Raw genomic sequence first — 16,595 nt, 5'->3', positions numbered from 1 at the left:
AACATAAGGTCCACGAATGTCTGAAAATGGTCTCCAAGTAGCCGAAGATAGCCATTTCCAGTCAATGATCGGTTCAGTTGGATCACAGGACCCAGTCCATTCCATGTAAACACAGCCCACACCATTACAGAGCCGCCACCAGCTTGCACAGTGCCTTGTTGACAACCTGGATCCATAGCTTCGTGGAGTCTGTGCCACACTCAAACCCTACCATCAGCTCATTTGAAATCGGGACTCATCTGTCCACGGCACGGTTTTCCAGTTGTCTAGGATCCAATCGATATGGTCACGGCCCATGAGAGGCGCCGCAGCCGATGTCGTGCTGCTAGCAAAGGCACTCGCGTCGGTCGTCTGCTGCCATAGCCTATTACCGCCAGATCTCGCCGCTCTGTCCTAACGCATACGTTCGTCGTACGTTCCATACTGATGTCTGCGGTTATTTCACGCAGTGTTGCTTTTCTGTTAGCACTGACAACCCTAAGCAAACGTCGCTGCTCTCGGTCGTTAAGTGAAGACCGTCCGCCACTGCGTTGTCCGTGGTGAGAGGTAAAGCCTGAGGTGATGTATTCTCGGCACACTGTTGACTGTGTGGATCTCGGAATACTGGATTCCCCATGTCCCTTGGCTCTAGCTCCAATTACCATTCCGCGTCTAAGTCTGTTAATTCCCGTTGTGCGTCCGTAATCACGTCGGAAACCTTTTCAAATGAATGACCTGAGTACAAATGACAGCTCCGCCAATGTACTTCCCTTTTATACCGAGTGTACGCGCTAATACCGCCAGAAGCGCGAAACTAGGCAGGGACTTCAATGCGAGATGCCTTTAATAGGTTCCACAACGAAACATTGTCTCGAAATTTGGTAGAAAATCCGAAGAAATTCTGGTCGTATGTAAAGTGCACAAGCGGCAAGACGCAGTCAATACCTTCGCTGCCCAGTGCCGATGGTACTGTTACCGACGACTCTGCCGCTAAAGCGGAGTTATTGAACGCAGTTTTCCGAAATTCGTTCACCAGGGAAGACGAATGGAATATTCCAGAATTTGAAACACGAACAGCTGCTAGCATGAGTTTCTTAGAAGTAGATACCTTAGGGATTGCCAAGGTCCAGATTGTATACCGATTAGGTTCCTTTCAGAGTACGCTGATACAATAGCTCCCCACTTAGCAATCATATACAACCGCTCGCTTACCGATAGATCTGTACCTACAGATTGGAAAATTGCACAGGTCGCACCAGTGTTTAAGAAGGGTAATAGGAGTAATCCATAGAACTACAGACCTATATCATTGACGTCGGTTTGCAATAGGGTTTTGGAGCATATACTGTATTCAGACATTATAAATCACCTCGAAGGGAACGATCTATTGATACGTAATCAGCATGGTTTCAGAAAATATCGTTCTTCTGCAACGCAGCTAGCTCTATATTCGCACGAAGTAATGGCCGCTATCGACAGGGGATCTCAAGTTGATTTCGTATTTCTAGGTTTCCGCAAAGCTTTTGACACCGTTCCTGACAAACGACTTCTAATCAAGCTGCGGGCCTATGGGGTATCGTCTCAGTTGTGCGACTGGATTCGTGATTTCCTGTCAGGAAGGTCGCAGTTCGTAGTAATAGACGGCAAATCATCGAGTAAAACTGAAGTGATATCAGGTGTTCCCCATGGAAGCGTCCTGGGACCTCTGCTGTTCCTGGTCTATATAAATGACCTGGGTGACAATCTGAGCAGTTCTCTTAGGTTGTTCGCAGATGATGCTGTAATTTACCGTCTAGTAAGGTCATCCGAAGACCAGTATCAGTTGCAAAGCGATTTAGAAAAGATTGCTGTATGGTGTGGCAGGTGGCAGTTGACGCTAAATAACGAAAAGTGTGAGGTGATCCACATGAGTTCCAAAAGAAATCTGTTGAGATTCGGTTACTCGATAAATAGTACAATTCTCAAGGCTGTCAAATCAGCTAAGTACCTGGGTGTAAAAATTACGAACAACTTCAGTTGGAAAGAACACATAGATAATATTGTGGGGAAGGCGAGCCAAAGGTTGCGTTTCATTGGCAGGACACTTACAAGATGCAACAAGTCCACTAGAGAGACAGCTTACACTACACTCGTTCGTCCTCTGTTAGAATACTGCTGCGCGGTGTGGGATCCTTACCAGGTGGGATTGACGAGGGACATCGAAAGGGTGCAAAAAAGGGCATCTCGTTTTGTATTATCACTTGATAGGGGAGAGAGTGTGGCAGATATGATACGCGAGTTGGGATGGAAGTCATTAAAGCAAAGACGTTTTCCGTCACGGCGAGCTCTATTTACAAAATTTCAGTCACCAACTTCTTTCTTCCGAATGCGAAAATATTTTGTTGAGGCCAACCTACACAGGTAGGAATGATCATCAAAATAAAATAAGAGAAATCAGAGCTCGATCAGAAAGGTTTAGGTATTCGTTTTTCGCGCGCGCTCTTGTGGAGTGGAATGGTAGAGAGATAGTATGATTGTGGTTCGATGAACCCTCTGCCAAGCACTTAAATGTGAATTGCAGAGTAATCATGTAGATGTAGATGTAGATGTGTATGTGCATATTGCTGTCCCATGAGTGCTGTCACGTCATTTTATATCGACATGATAAGTAATACAGTCACTGTGTTTGACAGAATTGATAAGGTAGTTTTCAGAGTCGCATTTGAGGAAGAAGTACTTGCGCTTCACATATGATGAATAGATGTATTCCGCCCTACTCTTGCCTTTCTATTCGGAGTGAGCTACGGAGAGGAGGAAGAGCGCAAGACAGGCGAGCGGATGGCAAACAATGCAGAGGGTGTTGTGAAGGTCAAGGGCCGAATCTGCTCGCGCCTTCTCAATTGTGGCCAGTGCTGTGAAGGTTAGTGTATTTTTAGTTCACAACGCAGTTCATTCTCATATCCGACACAACGTTTTACGTACACCTGCGTCCCTAAATTGGAAACGGTTGAGAATGAAAATTAATAGTCAAAAATGTCCGGTTATCTACAATTAATAATCGAAATTCGTCAGTTTCTACAGCTACTTCTGGTGTTAACCTAAGTGTGAATCTGAACACGTACAAAATCTGAATATTGATAGATTCAAAATCACTATCGCCCAATTGTTGTAAATATTGCACCAACAGTCATCTAACAAATAGAGTAGTCGTAGTGATGATAAAGCAGAAGGCATTTATGTGATGACAGATAGGATTGTTCAAACGGTTTCAATTAAACGTCCATGCAGTACATTCGGTTTGTTTATGCAAACCCGGCCGATGTGGCCGAGCCGTTCTACGTGGTTCAGTCCGGAACCGCGCTGCTTCTACGTCGCAGGTTCGAATCCTGCCTCGGGCATGGATGTGTGTGATGTCCTTAGGTTAGTTAGGTTTAAGTAGTTCTATGTCTAGGGGACTGATGACCTCAGATGTTAAGTCCCATAGTGCTCAGAGCCATTTGTTTATGCAATAACACAAAATTAAGGGCATAACCAGCAGTTACAGTAATTAATAATTGCTTACTGTGTATACATCTTTCAAGTGCAAACCATTGATCTGTTTCCTGTTTGAATTATTACCATTATTTCCTGGCCTAGCTCATTCCTTTCACTGAATACTGTCCCAAGTCAATTAAGTTTCGTAAGAAAATATTATATTGGACCACAGATGGTCAAATAAGACGTGTTGTATCTGATGTGTGCTGAATGTACACTTAATCGCTACGGGCAGTAATGATTACTTTATTTGAAACATACTACTATGTTTTTTAATTGTAAAAGGAATCTCAACGGAAGCTGAAAATAATGAATGTAAAGAAAGTTGTTTTGTTACTAATGCAATGCGCTTATTCATAAGTGATGATTGAGTCAGTGTATAGCACTCACATCCAATGATTTTGTTAAGGTACAGTCAGTTTACTGAATGTGTTAGATGTGAGCATTATTAATTTTAAAAGAGTCAAAATACAAGTTTTAAAGTTAGTGTCATATTGTTACTCATCCCAGTCGATAGCAGTTCCCAGATCCATGCATGTCATTTTTGATTAACTATTTTTCTCAAGAAGTTATTGTTTCAGTGACATACTACGATTTAATTAAAATGTATGCTAAGCAACAGCCTTGTACAATAGCTGTTTGCTAACTACACAATTTAAAGTACTAACAGAGAGCAGTACTAAGAGCGTTACCATTGCATAGATAAAGATATGAAATTTTATTATTTCAGGGATAGCATCCATTAAGCACAGGCGGCATTATTTTCTAATTGACCAAGTTCTGTTTTATTACCATGGCCAATTTCAATGGTTCAAATGGCTCTGAGCACTATGGGACTCAACTGCTGACGTCATTAGTCCCCTAGAACTTAGAACTAGTTAAACCTAACTAACCTAAGGACATCACAAACATCCATGCCCGATGCAGGATTCGAACCTGCGACCGTAGCGGTCTTGCGGTTCCAGACTGCAGCGCCTTTAACCGCACGGCCACTTCGGCCGGCTGGCCAATTTCAAATCAATAGTGTTGCATCAGATACAACAATGAAACACGAGCTTATGGCATTGTTGGCTGGGGCGGACGCCTGTTCAAGTTCTACGTCGGTCCGTTCACCCAGTTTTTTGATTACAGAGGACAGCTAGCCCTCTGACCGAACACACTGAGCTACAGTGTCGGCGCACTCAGCTAAGCAGGCGGACTGAATCAGATCAGTTTAGGTGTTACGTAAATTTATGCAGTCTTTGAAAGTTCTTGGCAGATTAAAACTGTGTGCCGGACTGATCCTCGTACTCGGGACCTTTGCCTTTCGCGGGCAAGTGCTCTACCATCTGAGCTATCCAAGCACGACTCACGCAGGAGAGCTTCTGTAAAGTTTGATAGGTAGGTGACGAGGTACTGGCAGACGTTAAGTTGTGAGGAAGGGCGTGAGTCGTGCTTGGGTAGGTCAGATGGTAAAGCACTTGCCCTCGAAAGGCAAAGGTACCGAGTTCGAGTTTCGGTTCGGCACACAGTTTTAATCTGCCGGAAGATTCATATCAGCGCACACTCCGCTGATGAGTGAAAATCTCATTCTGGAATCATGCAGTGTTTGTTTGGTTTAAAGTTATTGACAGTTTATATTCTCGCAGCTAAATTGAATTTACATTCTCGCAGGCAGAAAAATTCAGTACATGGCAAAGCGCACAAGGGACACGTTCACATGCCATCCCCATTCGAACAGTTGTGTTTCAAACTACTGTCAGTTACGTAATTTCAATCACATTTCAAACGTATATATTTCAGACTTGGAAAGCTGCTCGAGTCCGGGCTATTATCGAGGTACATGAAGATTTGGTGGTTCTATAAGAAGCAGAAACCTGGACTCTGACCTAAAAGGTAGAAAGAAAACTCCTCATATTTCATAATGCAGTGCCGAGAAAGATTTTTACGCAAGTGAAGGATGGAGACGACTGGAGAAAAAGGAAAAACCTCAAACTACGGTAGTTGCACAATTCGCAGCACACTGGGGCGGTGATTACACAGAGGAGATGAAGTGGAATGAGCACGTAATGCGTCGAGAAGACTGCATCATCAACCAGTTGGTGCAAGAAGATATCAGAGGTAATAGACCGAGGGGAAGACCAAGGATGGGATGGACTGTCTGCGTCAGAGAGGATATGAGTACGATGAGACTAACTGTAGAAACTGACATGTGGACTATGCCACTTCGTAAGCAAGTATCATTTAATTTATTTAACACAGTGTAAACAAGCACTATATGGTCGACACTTGACGACGTATTACCGTTATCCTATAGTTTAATTGCTCCCTGTTTGCTATCGCACCTCTATGTAGGTTTTCCAGCACAAAATATTTAGTATACGTAGAAAACTATTTTAGTTCTAATGCGTCTGACTGTATTCTTACAAAGATTCCTTGCTTTTTGATGGATCGTTTATAAGTACACGTGATTTTTTAAAAAGTGATAGTAGTATTTGGAAGTAATCACAGATAGCTATCTTCCTACATAAACGTCGTTAACGGAAATTACCGGCCTAACAGTACTTTCACAGACCTAAGGAGTTTCTTTACCTGTGGTAAGTAACTCTATTGGATCACTTCAATGCTGATTAACTCAGAAATGGCGCAAAGTATCGAATTTTTTTTAACAGTTACTTCTCAACACAACCTACGCTGCAATACTCTTTCAAGCTTTTCAGACTGTTTCTTACCATCCTGTACATCGCAGAATAATGCCAGAATATTATCAAAAATCTATTGAGACTAAGTCCATTCAAAATTAACATAAGAACGCATATTAAAATTATAACTTTTCTCTCATTGATATCTAGTCAATACCAGTAGCAAAAACTACTTATTTAAACACTTTATATATGAAATTTCCCGCCAGTCGCAATTACGCTCTTTTGTTCTGTAAAATTTATCACGGCCTTGCACAGATTAAGGTGCAAGGCAAGTCAGCGATTTATTCTGTTTCCTACACTGGCTTCCTTTTACGGAAATAAATCTGAATTCCTCAGCTTTTTATCTTTGCAAAATATTATAGTGCAGTCAGAATCTATGTATCTTCGTCTCTCGAAAAATTCTCTTTAAAATTTGTATTTAATATTCATTTTAAACTAGACAGTCCTACTGTAACTGTAACTATTTACGTTAAATTTTCCGCTGTTACAACTCTAGAGAAGCGATCGGCAACTGGCGGACCGCGGTCCAGACACGGACCGAGGAAAGTCAAAAACTGGCCCGCCAAAAAACTTTTAAACCCGTAAATTATTTACTCAAATTATTTAAAAAATATTTTTCTCTAGATAACAATTCATTTGAGCACCACCCTTATAATTTTTTCCAGTAGTGTACAATTGTTGTTGTTGTTGTTGTGGTCTTCAGTCCTGTGACTGGTTTGATGCAGCTCTCCATGCTACTCTATCCTGTGTAAGCTTCTTCATCTCCCAGTACTTACTGCAACCTACATCCTTCTGAATGTGCTTAGTGTATTCATCTCTTGGTCTCCCTCTACGATTTTTACCCTCCACGCTGTCCTCCAATACCAAATTGGTTATCCCTTGATGCCTCAGCCGATCCCTTCTTCTAGTCAAGTTGTGCCACCAACTTCTCTTCTCCCCAATCCTATTCAGTACCTCCTCATTAGTTATATGATCTACCCATCTAATGTTCAGCATTCTTCTGTAGCACCACATTTCGAAAGCTTCTATTCTCGTCTTGTTCAAACTAGTTATTGTCCATGTTTCACTTCCATACATGGCTACACTCCATACAAATACTTTCAGAAACGACTTCCTGACACTTAAATCTATACTCGATGTTAACAAATTTTTGTTCTTCAGAAACGCTTTCCTTGCCATTGCCAGTCTACATTTTATATCCTCTCTACTTCGACCATCATCAGTTATTTTGCTCCCCAAATAGCAAAACTCATTTTCTACTGTAAGTGTCTCATTTCCTAATCTAATTCCTTCAGCATCACTCGATTTAATTCGACTACATTCCATTATCCTCGTTTTGCTTTTGTTGATGTTCATCTTATACCCTCCTTTCAAGACACTGTCCATATCGTTCAACTGCTCTTCCAAGTCTGCTGTCTCTGACAGAATTACAATGTCATCGGCGAACCTCAAAGTTTTTATTTCTTCTCCATGGATTTTAACACCTACTCCGAATTTTTCTTTTGTTTCCTTCACTGCTTGCTCAATATACAGATTGAATAACATCGGGGAGAGGCTACAACCCAGTCTCACTCCCTTCCCAACCACTGCTTCCCTTTCATACCCCTCGACTCTTATAACTGCCATCTGGTTTCTGTACAAATTGTAAATAGTCTTTCGCTCCCTGTATTTTACCCCTGCCACTTTCAGAATTTGAAAGAGAGTATTCCAGTCAACATTGTCAGAAGCTTTCTCTATGTCTACAAATGCTAGAAATGTAGGTTTGCCTTTCCTTAATCTAGCTTCTAAGGTAAGTCGTAGGGTCAGTATGCCTCACGTGTTCCAATATTTCTACGGAATCCAAACTGATCTTCCCCGAGGTCGGCTTCTACCAGTTTTTCCATTTGTCTGTAAAGAATTCGCGTTAGTATTTTGCATCCGTGTACAACTAAGCGCTGAGTATTTAGAATTCTTAATGGTTGGTTATAAGTAGATTAAATAGGCAGTTGCTATGCTGTGCAGATCAGAGCAGTGCGGTGAAGAGCGGGGGCGCAAGGGACAAAGCTGGCTACATAAAAGCTCTGTACACTCTGAATTATCCATTAAATTGGAAAAGACATACTCATTTAAACACCATTTTTTGTGCTCATAACTCGGACGATACTTTAAAGCTACTTCATGAAACTTCTGGGTGAGCTCACTCGGCGGCGGCGAGCTTTGACAACGAGGCGCCTGCTTTGCAGCGCGGCTCCTTTGACGCGGTAGTAGCTCCTTTGCGGTTTGCCGGCACGTGCAGTGCGTCGGTATTTTTATAACAAGCGGATCTAAATAAAATACAAATTTTATCCCCACTTCGTCAGTAGTTCTTACCATCTCGTACGGAGCGTTTCGTTTTTATCGAGGCTCACAAAGTTTCTTATGCATCGAAATTGATCTTAAGAAGTGTGAAGTTGATAGTGAAAATAGGAAGTTTTTTTTTTTTTTTACCGCGTTTGTGTTATCCTAATCATCATTTCATCCCCATCGACACGCGAGTCGCCGCAGTGGCGTCAAATCGAAAGACTTGCACCAGGTGAACGGTCTACCCGACAGGAGGTCTACGGAATTGACTGGACAACATTTTTTATGCTCCCTGATAGGTCTGCAGATGTTCGTGTTTGCCACATATGCAACAGAACTGTCGCTCTTGTTAAAAATGCCAATTCAAAGCGACACTATGAAACAGCTCGTTAGTAATTTCATATAAATTCCCCTCTGCGTCGTGAAACTAGTCAAGGACAATTCCAGACATACCTAGCTTCTTACAAAAATGAACGGCCTTCCTAGTTCGCTCTATGAGCTAGCAAGAAAAATCTGCAGAAGCGGCGATGCTTGTGTGTTGGACGCTTAATAAAAACCAGACGCCATTTCAGACTCTGAGATAATAAAAAAAAAGGATGTTGGAAGTGCCCGTGTCCCTTTTTGAAGAGAAAATGGATGTTGTTGACGCCATTCAAGGTATTCTATTGTTGGCAGGAAGTACTACAAGTTATTTTGCCTACTGACAATAAAAGTGGTTTGCTCGAACTTCTGCAGAAGGGGCCCTGCTACGCTATAGCATTACATGAATCATGCGACATAGTTGAAAAAGCACAAATGTCCATTTACGTGCGATTTTAGGATACTGAATGTAAATGATTTTGGAAAGAATTGCTATCAATATCGCCGTTGAAAGGCAAGATTAGTGGACAAGGTTTATTCAAGACTTTTGATGAATTCTTGACAAAATCAAACTTTATTTATGATGAAATGGTGTCTAAATGGTTCAAATGGCTCTAAGTACTATGGGACTTAACTTCTGAGGGCATCAGTCCCCTAGAACTTAGAACTAATTAAACCTAACCAACCTAAAGACATCACACACATCCATGCCCGAGGCAGGATTCGAACCTGCGACCGTAGCGGTCGCGCGGTTTCAGACTGTAGCGCCTAGAACCGCTCGGCCACCCGGACCGGCGAAATGGTGTCTCTTTCAACTGACGGGACCCCAGTGATCATCGGAAAAGAAAAAGAGCTAGTAAGAGAACTAAGATGAAAATGTTGGGCTACTATCTCATCAGTGCATAATTCGCCTGGCAGCCGTTTTGGAAAACTTAGTGCGACTCTGAAAGAAGTAATGGACAGGTTGATCAATTTTGTTTAGGTCTCGTCTGCTCTTCAGCACGGACAGTTCAAAAAGTTCCTTTCTGTGTGTGATTCGACGCATTCTGACTTACTGTGACACAACAATGTCCGTTTACTAAGTAAAAAGCAAGTGATTCAACGTTTTTGGCAAATAAAAAGTAGCATCCTTCTTAGAGAACTTGGATTCGCAACAAGAAGTAACCATTTGGAGTTCCTAGCAAACGAACGCAGTACGTTAGCTGTGGCTGAGAAAGACATTCTGAAACATTTAAATGCGCTCAGTACCGAGGTGCAAGAAAATGGAAAATTAGTATGTGATTTGATACAAAGTGTTCCTTCTTTCCGTCCCAAGCAAGCTACCTTTGAAAAAGACATTGCAAGCCAAGACTTTTTTTCACTTTTGAACAATTTTTTAATGTAAAAATAATTGTGAAATAGACAATTAAATATTCTCAAATTTTACGTCAGATATTAAGAAGAAATTTGCAGAGTGATTCGAAGATTTTTCAGACCTAGAGAAACTGTGATGATTCTTAAAATCGCCTTTTGAAGTTTCTCCAGCGGCGGAACGGGCAGATGTGGCTACGAAGTTTCTCTGCCTGTCAAAATCTTTACTCCAAATGAAGATAACAGATTTGCACGAAAACATTTCTTGCAAACGTATAAAACTGCATCCGCTGAATAATTCTGGAGCAAACACGTCCCATAAAAACATGAAAATTACAAAAAAAATTAGCTATATACTAGGCTACTATGTTTGCTTCCACATGTATTTGTGAAATACCATTTTCAAAAATCAATTTTTTTTCAAAAACTAGTATCCCTCAAGATTATCGGCCGCCCACCTTGGAAGACGCTATTCGCATAAGCTACTCCCCATGTGAACCTACCTTGCTCAAGACAGCAAATTTAATTTCTCCCACCGATTTTTTAATACAAATATGCCAACTATTGAAGTTCATATTTTGTGAGTGAAGATTATAATAAAAAAATACTACTGAATGCATGTTTTTCTGGATTTTTCAGTACAAATATGCCTAAGTATTTACTGTATTTGATATATTTTCTTTTAGTGATTGAAAATAAAAAAAAACAGTGAAGATTTTTCTGGATTTTTAAATAAAAATATGCCTACCTATTACACTTCATATTAGCTTGAGAATGAAAATTAAAATAAAATGTTGATAAGGAATATGAGGTTTTTCTTATCGGTCTCGAAAAAAATTCTTCGAAAGTATCCAGACTCAATCTAAAATTACTTGTCGACTCCTGTTCTAGAATAAATCGCATATATTCACTTCCAATTGAAAGACCTTTCAAACTTTTATTTCTCAGTTAACTTTAATCTTGATTTAATATAATAATATATATGAAATTTCAATCACCAGTTTTCTCCTCCGACTGCGAAAACATTCTGTTGGCATCCACTTACATAGCTAGAAATGATCATCACTATAAAATAAGAGAAATCAGGGCTCGCACAGAAAAATTTAAGTGCTCGTTTTTCCCGCGTGTCGTTCGAGGGTGGAACGGTAGAGAGACAGCTTGAAGGTGGTTCATTGAACCATCTTCCAGGCACTTTATTGTGAATAGCTGAGTAATTACGTAGATGTAGATAGTGAAACGCAATTTATTTTCATTTATAGGTCGGGAACCCAGTTTTATTTTAAGTAACGTAGCTTTACTTTATTTCTTTTGATTTCAATCGTCACAAGTGTACCTGTATCAGCAAAATTCCAAGTCATCGCTGATGGGCATCAATCATCAAGAAAGATGACATACAAAAATCCTAGGTGGCACCACTACTTTGGTCCATACAGTTAAAATTAAGACCTCTTCAGGTGATACGCGACCCAATAGACATCCCTCGCTGAAACAGTCACTCAACACTGTTAATCAGAAGTAATGGCTTTGCTGTGCAACTGTATACAACAATCGTTCCTCAGAAATCGTGGTCCCTCCATAATTATATCAAGGCAGCTAGCGAATTTTCACTGTAGGAACAAAGTAATTGTCCATTATCAAATGATAGGCTCTCTCACCTTAAATACAATGCATTTCACTCGTTATCTCGCTCAACGTCGAAAAATCCATTCACAAACAACCACAAAACAACGACAAATGCGCTACGCAATAGTGAAAATAGCCGCAAGTCAATTACCTCTGAGTGTGCTGCAAGAACCACTAGCAATACACCACGAAAGGACATTGATTCCTGTACGCTATCATCAATCAACAACTCACAATCGAAATCTTTAACTCTTGTTCCTGATGTACACTCTCTTTCTCCTATGAAGATATGTACAGCTGATGGCACAAATTCGCTTTTTTCAAAATATTTAACAGACGTAGACACTCACCTACAAAAGTTTTGTAAACATACTTGTGTGCCGGCCGCGGTGGTCTCGCGGTTCTAGGCGCGCAGTCCGGAACCGCGCGACTGCTACGGTCGCAGGTTCGAATCCTGCCTCGGGCATGGAAGTGTGTGATGTCCTTAGGTTAGTTAGGTTTAAGTAGTTCTAAGTTCTAGGGGACTGATGACGACAGCTGTTAAGTCCCATAGTGCTCAGAGCCATTTTGAACATACTTGTGTACCTACAAAAACCGGTAATAACGGAACGCATCGAACATTTAACTCGCTACTAAAGATCTCCCTGTACCATATGAACTGTTAGGTGAATCCTAACTTTGTCAGCCACGAAACTAGAAACGAGATCCTACAAAATTTATCTTCGCAGGGTATGCGAAGTAATGTGTACCGTCTGTAGTCCCTTCCAATTATGACATACCGCACGCAAGAGCTCGCTTGCGACATTTCACCCAAGACTGTCCCTTCAAGGCTCGGACCGACTTCTTGCACGGTTGAAAAGGTACCGCCATGTTAAAACAGACTGGAACCATTAATTTGGCCAAAGTACAACGCAGCCACTCCTTTAAACAATCGAAATATTGTTGATGGACGCCGTCGGCTGCATTCTCAACGGGAAAGCTCCGTCGGTAGACTGTAACCTCTCTGGAAGAAAAGGTAACAGGCTGCAGTGCGTTGCACCATCTCACTCACATCCACGTAGTTTAGCTCGACTTTTTGAAATGTACAACAGAATTACAATACACGAATTAGGGAAACTTTGGCAAGCATTGTATTTTTACTTATCATTGGATATTAAAACTTTCCGGACGCTGATTCAGTAACTGCTGGCGACAACAACAAAAATTGTGCGTTTTCAACTTGACAAGCTTACTCAGGTCGAAGATGAAGGAGGCTGATTTGTGAGGCCAAAGACCGACTGCGCTTTGTGCAGCCAACCTAAAACTTCAGCATGATGCGATCGCAAAACGATAACACGGGCCTGCGCGACATTACGTCATTGAAAATAACTTTTTTAAATATAAGAGAAATAAAGACATCAGCAGAAATCAACCACTAAAATGAATTCAATAGTGAAAGTTGAAAATTTGTGGGGACTAGGACTCGAACCCGCAACTCCCGCCTAATGCGAGCGGTTGCCTTAACCGCTTCGGACATCCGGACACGCTTCACGTCCGATCCAGATCTCAACTTGTCACACGCATGTACCGTCCCTGTTCATTAACCTCATTGCTAGCAGCATTATCTGTATTCCTGCAAGACTTCTGGCGTGGTGCGCATTGACGCTGTACATTAATATAAATGTATGGTGTCTGATATGTTGGACATGCCCGACAGAACAGACACCACACATGTAATGTGGTTAAGCAACTTTTTATGCTGATTTTAAAACTGTTCTTAGTTGTCTTCTATCACGTTCTGTTTTTTTTTAATGTTATGTAATATGTATGTTATACAATATGTATTACGAGTATGTCGTCCTTCGATTTAATATGTCCTGTGTGCCCATAATAAACTTTTTTTTCATAATGGAATAAAGTTTACTTTACCTTTAGTAATGAGAATTTTACTAGGAATGCAAGCTCAATACACAAAATTGCTCTGCTTTTTATGTGAATGGGGTAGCTGGACAAGGTCAAAGTATTCGAGTTTAGCCGTTCGGCCAAATCACGGTTTCTGCCCAAGACTAAAATCATCTTGTGTGAACCACTTGTAAATTAAAAAAAAAAAAAATACTTCCACAGCTAAATATTAAACAGGGCTTGAAGCAGTCTTAAAGGCTCTTCCATAAAATGAATCCACTTTAAGTGTGTTGTTTCCCCCATCATCCCAGAAAAGGAAAATTTTGTTAATCTTGACATTTATAAACAGATGATAATGAACTTGAGAATAAGAAAGTTTGTATGTATGTGGGCGAGCTGATCGGCCGCACAGAAATGTTGCAAGGTAAGGTGAATTTGTTTGCGAAGCTGTGCAGCCCCAGGGAAGAGATGACGACGTATTCAGGCGCGCCGCTACAGCACTTCACACGAGTCACGTGCCTTAGCAAAGGAGTGGATTTCGGGGAAATCCCGTACGGGGAATTTGGACGACGCGTCGATCGCGTAAGAGGGCCAGCTATGCTCCCAGCAATGGCGGGCTTTGAGATAATCTGAAAGACGGCTTCTTACATCCCTCTGTGAGGCTATAATAATTTCCAGACAAATATTACTGCAAATCTAACTACATTAGCAATCCCAGACAAATGAGGCACCTCCAATTACACAACAATACCTCAATATCTTTAAAGATACAGAAGTTAATATTTCACAGCGAATAAACATTTGACAGTGACCCTCTGAATTAACAACATACAATCGCTTGATGTGATTTTAACAAATGTTATCTCCAATGATGGAATTGCACAGTAGCTACATAACTGTATCTGTTTTATTTCTTGATTTATTACGTTTTCATATCATTTTTGTTGCACAAATGTTTGTCAGAATTTCGCGCTCTCCACATGTAGACAGCAAATGAATACAGTATTAGTTCCTCATATGTTGTCATACTTGTGTTATTAATTAATGAAGAGTTTATACTATTTTGCCAATAAGTTTATTTAAATGTTGATAGCAAGTGCTATTAAAAAAACTGTGCTGGTTTTAAAGTAGTCGATCGCATGTGTTAGTGGACATCACAATTCAAAAGAGAACCATAAGCCGCTTATGTCAAGGAGGCATAAATAATTATTCAAATAGTACTTGATGATAATACGTTGTTATTTAACGTGCATATTTACTTATACACAAAAGTTTATTTATAATTATTGTAAAATATCTGATGGGTGGTCGATTTGGGGGAAGGGACCAAACAGCGACGTCATCGGTCCCCTCGGGTTACCGAAGGATGGGGAAGCAAGTCAGTCGTGCCCTTTCAAAGGAACCATCCTGGTATTTGCCTGAAGCAGTTTAGGGAAATCATGGAGAATTTATATCAGGGTGGCCGGATGCGGGTCTGAACCGTCGTCCTCCAGAATACGAGTCCATTGTGCTAACCACTGCGCCACCTCGTTCGGTGTAAATTATCTGAATGTGACAGAATACTGCTAACATTTCTTTATTTAAATATTGTTGCAACATATTAGTTTGATCAGGGAACTGGTTCAGATGGGTAAAATAATGTCCAGAGCATTGTATTTTTGGTGGAGATGGCCTTCAGCCAATGTGAAAGCAGAAAGTAACGGAACACTACGGAAGTCAAGTGGAGACTGGGACTTCTGAAGAGAAGGGCTCAAGGGAGCGATGCGGGGCACTTTCGCGTTTGTACCGGAAGAAGACATCACTGCCTGAGGTAATGTGCATGATTCGGTCGTGTAGGTGACCGATTTTGGGAAATGAATGTTTGGCAACCATATTTTAATTTCTAAAGGGTATGAAGCCTGACGTGTGTGCCTCGATCCAGTGAGAACATCGAGGTATTCTTGTAAACAGAGCAGTACATAGCTCAAGTATCTGAGGTACGAGCAATAACAGACAAAGTCGCAACTGGTTTCTCCGTATGGGATGTTGTTAGGCAGAGCAGCTACACAGCAGTAACCATTAGGAACCATCGCAAATACAATGAATGTTAGACAAAAAGATGCATGCCTGTGTCTGTTACTGAGCAGTTTCTAGGAAATACAAATCATCCAAATTACAAGAACATAGTGATGATCATGTTGGAAAATTACAAGAAGTTATGTTGTAGAATGAGTATAAAAGTCCACTTCCTACTCTCGAATACTGACTAGATCGTTGGAATTTGGGAATTATAGTGAGGACAAGGAGAACACCTCCACCAGGACTTTAACGAGATGGAGAAGATATATAAGGAAAGATGAAATGAAAGTACAATGGCGGACGAATGTTTGGGGTTTCAGAGGAACCACGGAGTTGAAGGTTGTTTGAGGAGATCAACAAAGAGAATGTCCGAAATTAATTGTAATAGAGTATTCATAGTGTTGTCGAGGTACCTATTTGCAGTATTTTTAATACACGCCAAAAATAAAACAATAATTATGAAAATATAAATACTGACGGAAATTTTATTTTCATAAATGTGCTTCAGTCACTTAAGACTCTAAAAATGCGTGATATTGTTTTGTGCAAATTCCCGACAGACAAAAAAAATTCTGGCTCAGCATTCCAAATTCTTCCAAAACACCTGTTTATAAGAAATCGTCTGACAAAGATTTTAAAAATGCTTTTTCCATTAATGATAAAGCTCCAGCTTGTAGTCGTACAACAGATCGTGTTACCATTGGGTTCAAAAATGGTACAACCTATACTTGTAGAGCTTACATCTACTACGATAATCTATCGTAAGATGTCACAAATCGCAGTTGAGATGTTTGTGTGGGAATGGACCAACTCCATGATTCGAATAGC

The sequence above is a fragment of the Schistocerca serialis genome, chromosome 9, assembly GCF_023864345.2.
Source record: "Schistocerca serialis cubense isolate TAMUIC-IGC-003099 chromosome 9, iqSchSeri2.2, whole genome shotgun sequence".
Classification (NCBI taxonomy): domain Eukaryota; kingdom Metazoa; phylum Arthropoda; class Insecta; order Orthoptera; family Acrididae; genus Schistocerca; species Schistocerca serialis.
The sequence above is the reverse complement of the archived record's forward strand: the minus strand, read 5'-3'. Positions refer to the sequence as shown.